At 36.6% G+C, this 11,756-nt stretch overlaps 1 long non-coding RNA gene across 1 annotated transcript; it reads right to left on the minus strand.

The window, feature by feature from the left end:
• Positions 1–2,392: 2,392 nt before the first annotated feature.
• LOC137836431 (uncharacterized) lies at positions 2,393–5,239 on the minus strand. The gene is made up of 2 exons (XR_011085267.1): positions 2,915–5,239; positions 2,393–2,772 (listed from the first exon to the last, which is right to left on the minus strand). It is a non-coding gene; the product is annotated as an uncharacterized lncRNA (long non-coding RNA).
• Positions 5,240–11,756: the final 6,517 nt, after the last annotated feature.

An 11,756-nucleotide genomic window follows, 5' to 3' on the forward strand; every position in this document is an offset into this window, starting at 1 on the left:
TTTGATTTTTACTAAGAGTGGAATAGGACTGTTGTGTATTCTTTCAATCCAGTCTATGATTGTATCAGGTGTATTCTATTCCCTTCTTCCTTGATACTTGTATTTTTGTACTGGTGTTGTCAAGAAGTGTTGTGTGTTCTTGAAGGGATCAAGATCAACATTCTTGGTGTGGTTTTTTCCAAGGAGTGGTGTGTGTTATTGAGGGGTTCAAGATCATCACTCTTAGTGTGTGTAGCTTGTAATCTAGGGTTGATTACATAGTGAATTCTTAATGGTTTATGAGGATTGGATGTAGCTCAGGGTGTTGAGTGAACCAGTATAAACATTCTGTGTGAATCTCTCTATCCTTACACTCTTTAAACTGCTTTAACTTTGTTTTTATAAAGTGCTGATAAAAACAACCGACTGTTTCGTAAAAACAACCGGTTGATTTTCTGCATCAAGCTTAAAAATAGTTTTATATTTGGCTGGACAGATTTTCCAATGATTAATTCTTCATAGCCTTTCACTCTACCTTCAATACTTGTGAAAATCTTTCAAAAACAATTCACCCCCTCTCTTGTTTAGTCCTATAATTCTAACAGTTGGCATCAAGAGCAAGGTTCTTGAAAGTCATTCAAGTTTCGATCCTAAACCTTTTTTAAATGGCTGAAAAATTACCCTTCGGGGAGGGTGCTTCAATAAACAGGCCACCTCTGTTTTGTGGACTGAATTATCAATTATGGAAGATTAGAATGAAAATCTTTGTTAAATCAATTAATTTGTGAGCGTGTGTATATAAGGTTAAAAGAGTGGGAAGTTGGCTGTGTTATGTGTGCAGGTCTAGGTTCTTATGGATGAGAAGCCAAAATGATGGGAATGTTAAGAAGAGGAAGAAGGAAGGTAGAAGGCAGGGGTTGCGTAAGGAAAGCAGAACCGGAAAGAGGTGGAGGGAGCTGTAGGTGTCAAATCCTTAGTCAAGATGGTGTGTTTATTTTCCAAAGTATCATAATTGATTGAGAATGGATACTTAAAATGAGATGTAATCTATTCAAATATGCTGAAGATTGAAAAGCGATTTCTTAAATACCAGTTATTGCAGATTTTCAAAAAATCATGAGTGCAATGAAATTTATTTTGAACAATTTGAAAGAATTAATTAATTAAAATGGGACACTTCCAACCGTATACAAATGTGTATATGGATTGTGTAAAGTGTGAATGCTGACAACACAATCATTCAGTCTCAAACCAGACGCAACACTGAGAACCACCCATAGATTCAATTAACAGTTGCACTTTGTCCCACCTTCTTGGCACCACCTTCATCTTTATCCTCTGTGTGAGGAAGGGACTGATATATAAGCTTAAGAAGTGGAATGGATGGTGATCTTGAATTTCTTTCATTCACATTCTATATATGGCTTCTGTTGGGTCATGGGTCTGGCCCGATGTTTGGTCATTTATGGGTCGTTTCCCGACCTGTGTATCTAACATTATGAGCGAGCACAAGTCAAGGGATCTCAATCAATCAGACTTAATCATCCTTAATGACTCAATTAAGACATAATCATGACTAAACATCTAATAGACACCACAGGGAGTACTCTCAACTCCTATTTCATATTATACTCATTACATTATATTTATGCTCTTACTGACTTGAACGTCGGAGTGTCATCGCAGGAGGAGCCCCCTCTCGTTTCCAGAAGGCCTTGATCATCCAGATCCCGACCGACCTTAAGTTGGATAGAACAGCTTCAAATCTTTAATTTCATCTAGCTTTTGTTTCTGCTAGAGGGTTAATGGCACATAAAGTGCTCGGGAAAAAGTTCATTTGTCTTGGTTTATATAACTATAGCATGCTGGATTATCACTCCCTGACATAGTATTTGGTACATTTTGCAATATTTAGTTTATTTGTCTTTCTATATTCATCACTTTTTATCACTTTTTTTCAATTTTTTTACTTTGATTGTTAGTTTCCAAAACTCAAAGTAGCAAATTAATTGAAACAGTGGCGTGCATTGCAGAAAAGTGCGTTCTGTTTTGTTCCTTGAAAAGCAAATTTAGAAAGCAAAAAGACCCACGAAGAGGTTCAGCAAAACAGTTTAGTTAGAAAAATGAAGTTTAGAAGTCTCTAACAGTTCATTTCAATTTTTAGTACAGAACTAGTTCGCTGAAGTAATCAATAATCCGTTGACGAGGATAAATTGGTTTTGTTTTATGCTGGCACAGGTAAAATATATTGTAAAATATCTAAAGCTTCTTCCATTAACAAATACATGTGCCCTTTTTTAAGAAGAATTTCAAGTTAAAGTTGTTAGGTGATGGATCTAATGTCTACCATTCTTAGCCCTCCTTTCGATCAACTTAATGTGATGATCAAAGAAAAGAAAAAAAAAATCGTAGCTAATGTCTCCAAACATTTGTTCAAGGTATAGTATGACAAGTACCTAGGCTAGGTTGGTGGACAACATGAAGTTTAACTAGAAAACAAGTGTATCCCTTTTACAGTTCAACAATTACACAAGCTTTACATACCTAATCTACATTTCAGGTAATGTCAGAAGTAAAAGCTATTTAAAATGCTCACTGCTTCAATGTCACTCCCAACACAGCATGAGGATAAATACAACTTCAACTTCTATGAAAGGAAGTTTAAAAGTATTTACATTCCACAACTCCTTTCGCTTCAACTTCCCTCTCTCATGTAGGAGTCACAATTTCAAACCCTTGTACTTGTTTTCTCTGTATTTCATTGTCCAATGGTACAAACAGACTTTGAAAGACCTATGGAAGAAATAGGGTTGAAACGTACATGCATAACAGGTTACCATCACTTCTGAACGTTTAGTAAATGCCGATTACATAGTGAAATATTTGCAACTGTAATTGAAAAGGAACAAAGATATTTTGGAAAATTATTTAGCACCTGTAGAAGAGGAAGACAAATGGGATTTGCTCCACATCTATTTCTGAACTTGTGCTTCATCTTATTACCTTAGCACTCAGTTTCTGAAAGTGATCAATCTTTCCCCCAGTCTTCGCCTTCTAGATTCTGACAACTCTGGTTGAGCAATGAACATTCCCAAGTTAATCCTTCACTTGGAAATGATTCAAATTGGGGACAATCATCAATTATTAGTTTCTTGAGATGATTATGAGCGTTCTCCTGTGAAATTCTTCTCAGATTTTGGCACCTTCTCAGATGAATTAAACGGATCTTTGGAAAGAAATCTAGCCGAAAGATTGTAAAAGAGTTGCAGCTAGCATCAATAGTCAATTGTTCAAAGAAAATTGTAATGGGTCATGGGAACATTCACAAGTGGGCATGAAACAATTTCCAAGAAACAATTTCCAAGAGTTCAAGCGACGATGTGTCCATGCCGCTAATGATGAGCTTATCACAGTGGCAAATAAATTTTAAATGAAGAAGTTGTTGTGACAAACCTTTCAGCTTGGGACATTGATCCACAAAAAGATGTTGAAGACGTGGAAAAGTAGTTTTACATTCCCATTCCTTCATGTTGTAGAATTCCAACCTTTCCAAGGACGGAAATGAAGAGTTGGTCCCATAAAATTCAGCACCAATGCTCACTATTCCATCAAGTCGTCTAATTTTGAGGGTTTTCAAAGATGACTACAGCCTATCCAACTTGGGAATTCTATACCTCTGTAGTTTTTTATTGACAAACGCTCCAAGTGTTTGGAGGGCTGGAGAATCTCAAGTAGTTCCTTTTCTTTCCTTGGATCATCAGGGATGGGGTTTTTATTCCATTTTAACTTTAACCTTGTTTTATTCTTCAAATCCATGGCTAATGCTTCTGATGAATTCATAATATTCTGCAACTCCTTAATTGATAGGTCTCCATAAGATTGAGTCCTCCTAGTTGTTTATTACTGAATTCGCTATTTTTATGGACAAAAAAGGTACTCCGTACTAGAAGATTCTTTAAATCTTCCAAATCCATTGGCAACTTTGTCCCTTTTGTATTTTTAAATTCCAGACAACTCAATTTGGTGAGTTTATGCAAATTTGATGACAGCTCCTTCATATATCCACAAAAGTTCAACTTGAGTATTAACAAGTTATAGAGCAAACATGTTGAGTCGCGTAGCTTTTGTATCCCAGTTTTCGAAAGTTCTAACGATTGGAGATGTTTAAGATTGCCTATAAAATCTGGGACCTATACATGGTCCAAACAAGAATAGAAAGATATAACATGCAAAAACTTAAACTTGGAGAACACATCATGTATTGAAATCTTGAACTCCCAAGGATAATACACAATGCAAGTTCTCCCAATTTCTGTAATTGAAATAAATGAACACATTCTTTTAGCATCAGTTAAACTCCCAAAACCATTAAAACATTTGCATCATCTAATGCAAATGAAAAATGACAGGTTGTTTTCGGTATACATTTTCCTTTATCAAATTTCAACTTGAAACAATTGTTTCCACAAACATATTTTGTCAGATCATTCAGAAGGTCATGCATGACAAAACCCCTTTTGGATGTCTAACTTGTTGAGGACACTCTAGAAAATTTTGGGCCATCCACAACAAAATTAACTTCTCCTTCACAAACTCATAATCTTTGGGAAATAAGGCACAATAAGCAAAACACCGTTTAAGATGAGAAGGAAGGTAGTGATAGCTCAGAAATAGTGTAGAAATAATTTCACTCTCTTCCTTTGGTAAGTCCCATATGTCTGCTTTCCAATATGCTTTCCAATCTGAAATTGATGACTTTGTGCGTAAAAGACATCCAATTGCTTTCAAAGCTAAAGGTAATCCTTTGCACTCTTTAACTATCCTTCTACCAATCTTCTTTAACTCATCGTTCAATTCAAGATTATCATCTTTTGATGCATGTTTTGCAAAACCTTTCTAGCATTGATCCTCTCGCAATTGCTTTAGGCGATGCACTTTAGACTGCATGTTAGAAGCAACTTTCTTATCACGTGTTGTAACAAGAATTCTACTTCTAGTAGCGTCATAGGTAAGAGGAGTTCGCATCGTGTTTGGTTCCAAACATCATCTAATACAAGAAGAAATTTCTTTCCTGACAATTTTTTTTCCAGTTTTTTGTGAATCGTTTCTAGGTTTCCACTATCATCTTTCCTATCAGTGATTGCCTCAAGCATAGTTTTTGTCAAGGCCAAAACATGAAAGTTATCTGAAACACGGACCCAAGCTTTGCTATCAAATTTAGCATTGTCAATCTTTGGGTCATTGTATACATGTTGAGGGAGCGTGGATTTACCCAACCCACCCACCCATACCCACAATAGAAAGAATTGACGACGATTATCAGTTTCTGATGGGAGCCAATTAATGATTATATATTTATCAGCATCTCTGCCATAAATAACACTTTCAATCATCTTATCAAAGAAGATGATGGCACGTTACTACCTAATCCATCACCAAAATAAGTACACTCTTTCAAACCAAGAGCACCCTTTTGCCTTGCAAGATATTCTAATTTTTCTAAGACTTCTTTCAACCCTAAGTCAATTCTCTTGTTAAATGAACTGAAAGTAGAGTTGATGAAGTTTGATACCTTGTAAGCGATGGTTTGAGGTTCAAGTTCAGCTTCCACTTGACATCTGGTGAGTTCATAATCTATTTCGTCCAAAAGATCCTCTACATCAAAGACAACCTCTTTGACCACAAAAAGCCATGCTTTGACGTGTGGATCTGTGAACTGCTTTAGTTCAGCATCATCAACGAGAGCATTGATGGAGTGCAGCATGATGTTCGAATTGCCGAGCAGTTTCTCATCAAGTTTTATTCTCCGAAAGAAGTCTACAACCTGAGGAGAAGCCAGCCTATCAAATGCAAACTGAAGGAAAGCCGAAAGAAGAGCACCACCAACAAGTTCTACTGCCATGGTAGAAATTGGCAAGGGATAGGGTGAATGGAAATCATAAATTTGAAGTTCAGATCGTAACAATTATTGATGAGATGAGTAGTAAGTTGTTCTACAGAGGATGCCTTGACTTTAAGATGGTGGAACATCTTTTCTTTGAGTCTTCTTGAAAACTAGAATATTCTCAGTTTAGTTCCCTGATCCTGCCACGAATAAGAAAGCGTGATAGTTGGATTAGAAGTGGATGGTTCAAACTTTAGCAGATTGAATTTTATTCAACGGTTTTGATGAGTTGGACTTGTGTGTGTATAAATCCATAGTGTAGAAAATCTGCTTAAAAACGGTTGATGCCCCAAGTCGAGCAATAATTGTTGAATTTTCTGACAAACCTATTTAATGAATAAGTCCAACTGTTGAATTTTCCTAACTCTAACTTTACTTGTGGAAAAATTTACACCTAAATATCGGTCAATTGAATAAATTTTACGACTTTTTGGAGTATTTCTAATTTTAATATATTATTTTGTGGGTTATGACTCAGCTTTCTGTTTTCTTGACATAATTGAGAGGTTACTTGCCACAATTAAATTGCAATCAATGGGAGGTTAATTGCCACAATCAATTGCAATCAAAGGAAGGTTAATTACCATTAATTGTCTTTATTATTGTTGTCTCCTAGAACCACTATATATAGTGGCTTCCTCCAAGCAATGTAACACACAACAAACAGCAACACACACTTGTTTCCTCTCTCTTTTTCCTATACTCTCTATTTCTGCTCTTGGGTGTAAGCGTTTAATCCATATAGAGAGAATTTGTTTTGGGGCTATTTATCTATTAGCCCGAGAGGAATTCATTGTACTCCCAGTACCATTATAGTGGAAGTTTTGACTCTCTCGTCGGTGGTTTTTTACCTCTATTCAAAGGGGTTTTCCACCTAAAAAATTCTGGTATCATTCTCATTTTTCCTTGTTACTTTAATTTCTCATAATTTTTGTTTAAAATTATCACGCTTCCGCACACGATATCCCTACAAATTGGCATCAGAGCTTTTCGATAATTCAACCAGGATCTGTTGTTCAATAATGTCAAAATTGGATATTGAGAAATTTCATGGTAAAATCAGCTTTGCTATTTGGCGAGTCCAGATGCTAGTTGTTCTCACCCATAATGGTTTAAAGAAAGTTTTGACAGGTAAAATGATGAGACCAACCACTATGACGGAGGAGCAGTGGGATGAGATGGATGAAAAGGCATTGTCTGCAATCCAGTTATGCTTGTCCCATGAGGTGTTGCGTGAGGTCATCAACGAGAAAACTACAGCAGGCATATGGAGTAAATTGGAGTCTCTATACATGACCAAAAGCAAACAAACTCCGATTAAAGGAGCGACTCTTTACACTCCGAATGTCCGAAGGTACTCCCATCCAATCTCACCTTGATGAATTTAATTCCATCATAACTGATTTGGAAAATTTGGATGTTAAAATTGATTATGAGGATAAAGTCGTTCTACTTATTGTTTCTCTACCACCCTCGCATCGACAATTCAAAGAAATTATGTTATATGGTAATTATCTTACCTTAAGCTTTGATGATGTCAAGACTAATTTACTAGCCAAAGAAAAATTTGATACTCAAATTCATTCTGAAAGTTCTGGTGAAGGATTAGTAGTTAGAGGGAGAAACCAAAAGAAAGGTAGGAACAATAAATATAAATCTAGGTCAAAATCTAGAGGCAAGAACTCCAAATATTGTCGTTATTGCAAGAAAAAGGGACACGAAATCTCTGAATGTTATAAATTGAAAAATAAGCAAGATAGAGAAGATAAGGGAAATGGTAAACAACTAGAAAAATTTGCCGAAGCTAGTATTGTTGAAACTGAATATGATGGGGATTGTTTTGTAGCTTCCAACACTGAACAAAGGTCTAAAAATGAATGGATTCTTGATTCTGGTTGTACTTTTCACATGTCTCACAATAGAGATTGGTTTACCACATATGAACCATTTATAATGGTCTTGTTTTGATGGGAAACGATGCTCAATGCAAAGTTGTTGGTGCAGGAACAATCAAAATCAAGACACATGATGGAATTGTTAGAACTTTAACAGGTGTCAGATATGTCCCTGAGTTGAAACGGAATCTCATTTCCTTAGGCACCCTTGAATCTCATGGGTGTAGATACTCAGCTGAAGGTGGAGTTTTAAAAGTGTCTAAAGGAGCTCTTGTGTTACTAAAGGCAATTTGATGTGATAGTTTGTATGTGATGCAGGGTTCAACAGTTACAGGTTCTGCAGCTGTTGCCTCACCCAACAAAGATAACACCAAGTTGTGGCATATGAGATTAGGCCACATGAATGAGAATGGAATTCTAATCCTCAAGAAGAAGGGTCACCTTGGTAACCACTGTACTGGAAAGGTTGATTTCTGTGAACATTGCATTTTTGGTAAGTAGAAAAAGGTTAGTTTTTCTAAAGCCATACACAGAACCAAAGGTACTTTGGATTATATTCATTCGGATCTTTGGGGTCCATCAAAAGTTCCCTCCAGAGGTAAATGTCGTTATATGATGACAATTATTGATGATTTCTCACGAAAACTGTGGGTGTATTTTCTCAAACATAAGAATGAAGCATTTTCCACTTTTAAAGAGTGGAAATTATTGATTGAGAATCAGACTGACAAGAAGATAAAGAGGCTAAGGACAGACAATGGCCTTGAGTTCTGTTCGAATGAATTCAATGACTTCTGTAAGAAAGAAGGAATTTCCAAACACCTCACCATCCTAGGGACTCCACAACAGAACGGGGTTGTAGAAAGAATGAATAGGACTATCCTTGAGAGAGTTCGTTGCATGCTCTCCCATTCTGGTTTGAGCAAATCTTTTTGGGCTGAAGCGGCTTCAACGACATGTTATCTGATAAACCGCTCTCCTAACAGATCAATTGATTGCAACATTCCAGAAGAAGTTTGGTCAGGTAACCCTGTTCATTATTCTAATCTTAAAATATTTGGTTTCCCTGGTTATTCTAATGTAAACGAGGGAAAATTAGAATCTCGTGCTAAGAAGTGCATTTTCTTGGGTTATGGATTAGGGGTTAAAGGCTATCGTTTATATGACCCGGAATCTCACAAAGTAATTTATAGTCGGAATGTGACCTTTAATGAAAATGTTATGCTCTCTTCTGTAAAAGATACTGTCATTTCCTCAATTGATACAAGTGACCAGGAAGATGCTCGAGAGAAGGTGGAGTTTGAGATTAAAGCACCCGCTCATGAGGAAGACGTTCCCAATTCCTCCAGTACTCAAGATGATCAAGTTACTGTTATTGATGGTACAAGTGAACATTTGAGTCCACATGAGCAATGTCCACCTAAACGACGAGGGTTACCACAGCCGTGGTCTATGGCTCAAGAACTTCCACAGCAGAGACCAAGAAAACCGACTCAAAGATTAATTGCAGAATCTGCCAACATTGCTTATGCTTTAACTATTTCACAAGAGATGGGTGAAGAAGGTGAACCCAAGAATTACTCTGAAGCTATCTCTGGTGATGACTCAACAAAGTGGATTGCTGCTATGCAAGAAGAAGTTGAGAGTCTTCTCAAAAACGAAACATGGGAATTGGTAAAGTTACCAGAAGGAAAACGAGTCATTAGTTGCAAGTGGATCTTTAAGAGAAAAGAAGGGATCCCTGGTGTTGAGAGTACAAGGAATAAAGCAAGATTTGTTGTAAGAGGTTTTGATCAAGAGAAAGGTATTGACTTTAATGAAGTATTTTCTCCTGTTGTTCGTCATATTCAATACGTATATTACTTGCTTTAGTTGCCTTGTATGATCTGGAGCTGGAACAGTTAGATGTGAAAACCGCTTTTCTTCATGGTAATCTTGAGGAAGAGATTTACATCCAGCAGCCTGAGGGGTTTGTTCTTGGAAAGGAGAACCATGTATGTCGTTTGAAGAAATCTCTCTACGGCTTGAAGCAATCACCAAGACAATGGTATAAAAGGTTTGATTCTTTCATGATTAGACATGGATACTCCAGAAGTAGCTATGATAATTGTGTTTATTTTCAAAAGACTATGGGTCATTTATATACTTGTTGTTATATGTTGATGATATGTTGATTGCCGCAAGAGATAAATCTTTAGTTAACAAGTTAAAGGCCCAACTTAGTAGTGAATTTGATATGAAGGACTTAGGTCCTGCCAAGAAAATTTTAGGAATGGAGATCAATAGAGATCGTCAAGCTGGAAAACTTTTTCTATCACAAAAGAAGTATGTTCTTAAGATGCTTGACAAATTTGGAATGCGAGATTGCAAAGCTGTTAATACCCCAATTGCCACCCACTTCAAGTTGTCATCAGATCAGTGTCCAAAATCAGACGAGGACAAAAGGCGCATGTCACATGTCCCGTATTCAAATGCAATTGGAAGTCTCATGTATGCTATGGTATGTACTAGACCTGATTTAGCTTATGCCGTTAGAATTGTTAGCAGGTTCATGCATAATCCAGGCAAGGCACACTGGGAAGCCGTTAAATGGATACTTCGTTATCTGAAAGGTTCTCCAGATCTTGGTTTGGTATTTGATCAACATAGAGCCGATCCCGGAGGAGCAGTTGGCTATGTTGATGTTGACTATGGTGGTGATTTAGATCGGAGAAGGTCACTTTCAGCCTACATTTTTACCCTATGTGGGTCTGCTATCAGTTGGTATTCTTCACTTCAAGCCATTACGGTTTTGTCCATCACTGAAGCAGAATATATTGCTGCTACAGAAGGTATGAAAGAGGCTATATGGCTTCGAGGCTTGGTAAGTGAACTTGGTCTTCAACAAGATGTTCTTGTTATATTTTGTGATAGTCAGAGTGTTGTCCACTTAACCATGAACAACAAGTATCACTCAAGGACCAAGCACATTGAAATTAAACACCATTTTATCCGAGACATTGTTGATACAAGAGATATAATTGTTGAAAAAATTCATACGGCCGGCAATCCTGCAGACATGTTGACCAAGCCACTTCCATCGGCTAAGTTCGATCATTGCCTGAACTTAGCTGGTATTATCCATACTTAATCAAGGCTTCATGGCGAAAGAGTGTTCCAGTCAAGGTGGAGATTTGTGGGTTATGACTCACCTTTCCGTTTTCTTGACATAATTGGGAGGTTACTTGCCACAATTAAATTGCAATCAATGGGAGGTTAATTGCCACAATCAATTGCAATCAAAGGAAGGTTAATTACCATTAATTGTCTTTATTATTGTTGTCTCCTAGAACCACTATATATAGTGGCTTCCTTCAAGCAATGTAACACACAACAAACAACAACACACACTTGTTTCCTCTCTCTCTTTCCTATACTCTCTATTTTTGCTCTTGGGTGTAAGCGTTTAACCCATATAGAGAGAATTTGTTTTGGGGCTATTTATCTATTAGCCCGAGAGGAATTCATTGTACTCCCAGTACCATTATAGTGGAAGTTTTGGCTCTCTCGCCGGTGGTTTTTTACTTCTATTCTGGTATCATTCTCATTTTTCCTTGTTACTTTAATTTCTCATAATCTTTGGTTGAAATTATCACACTTCCGCACACGATATCCCTACATATTTAAATAAAAATAATAATTTTCTTATCAGTCAGATACAAAATCTTGCTTTTAAAATGAAAATAATGTTAATATTTGAATCTCATGATAGAAATTTTGTTTCTGGTTTATATGTAAGAAAGTTATGCTATATATAAAGTGTATGATTAAAAAATTAATGAAACTCTTCCCTACGACAGATCTCCTTTCCTTGTAAAATTATATTTTGTACCTTACATGCACAATCACTTGCATTTAGCAAAGTGAGAGGTAGTGAAAGAATATCTTCACGGGGAAAA

This window comes from Phaseolus vulgaris, chromosome 4 (assembly GCF_000499845.2).
Source record: "Phaseolus vulgaris cultivar G19833 chromosome 4, P. vulgaris v2.0, whole genome shotgun sequence".
Classification (NCBI taxonomy): Eukaryota; Viridiplantae; Streptophyta; class Magnoliopsida; order Fabales; family Fabaceae; genus Phaseolus; species Phaseolus vulgaris.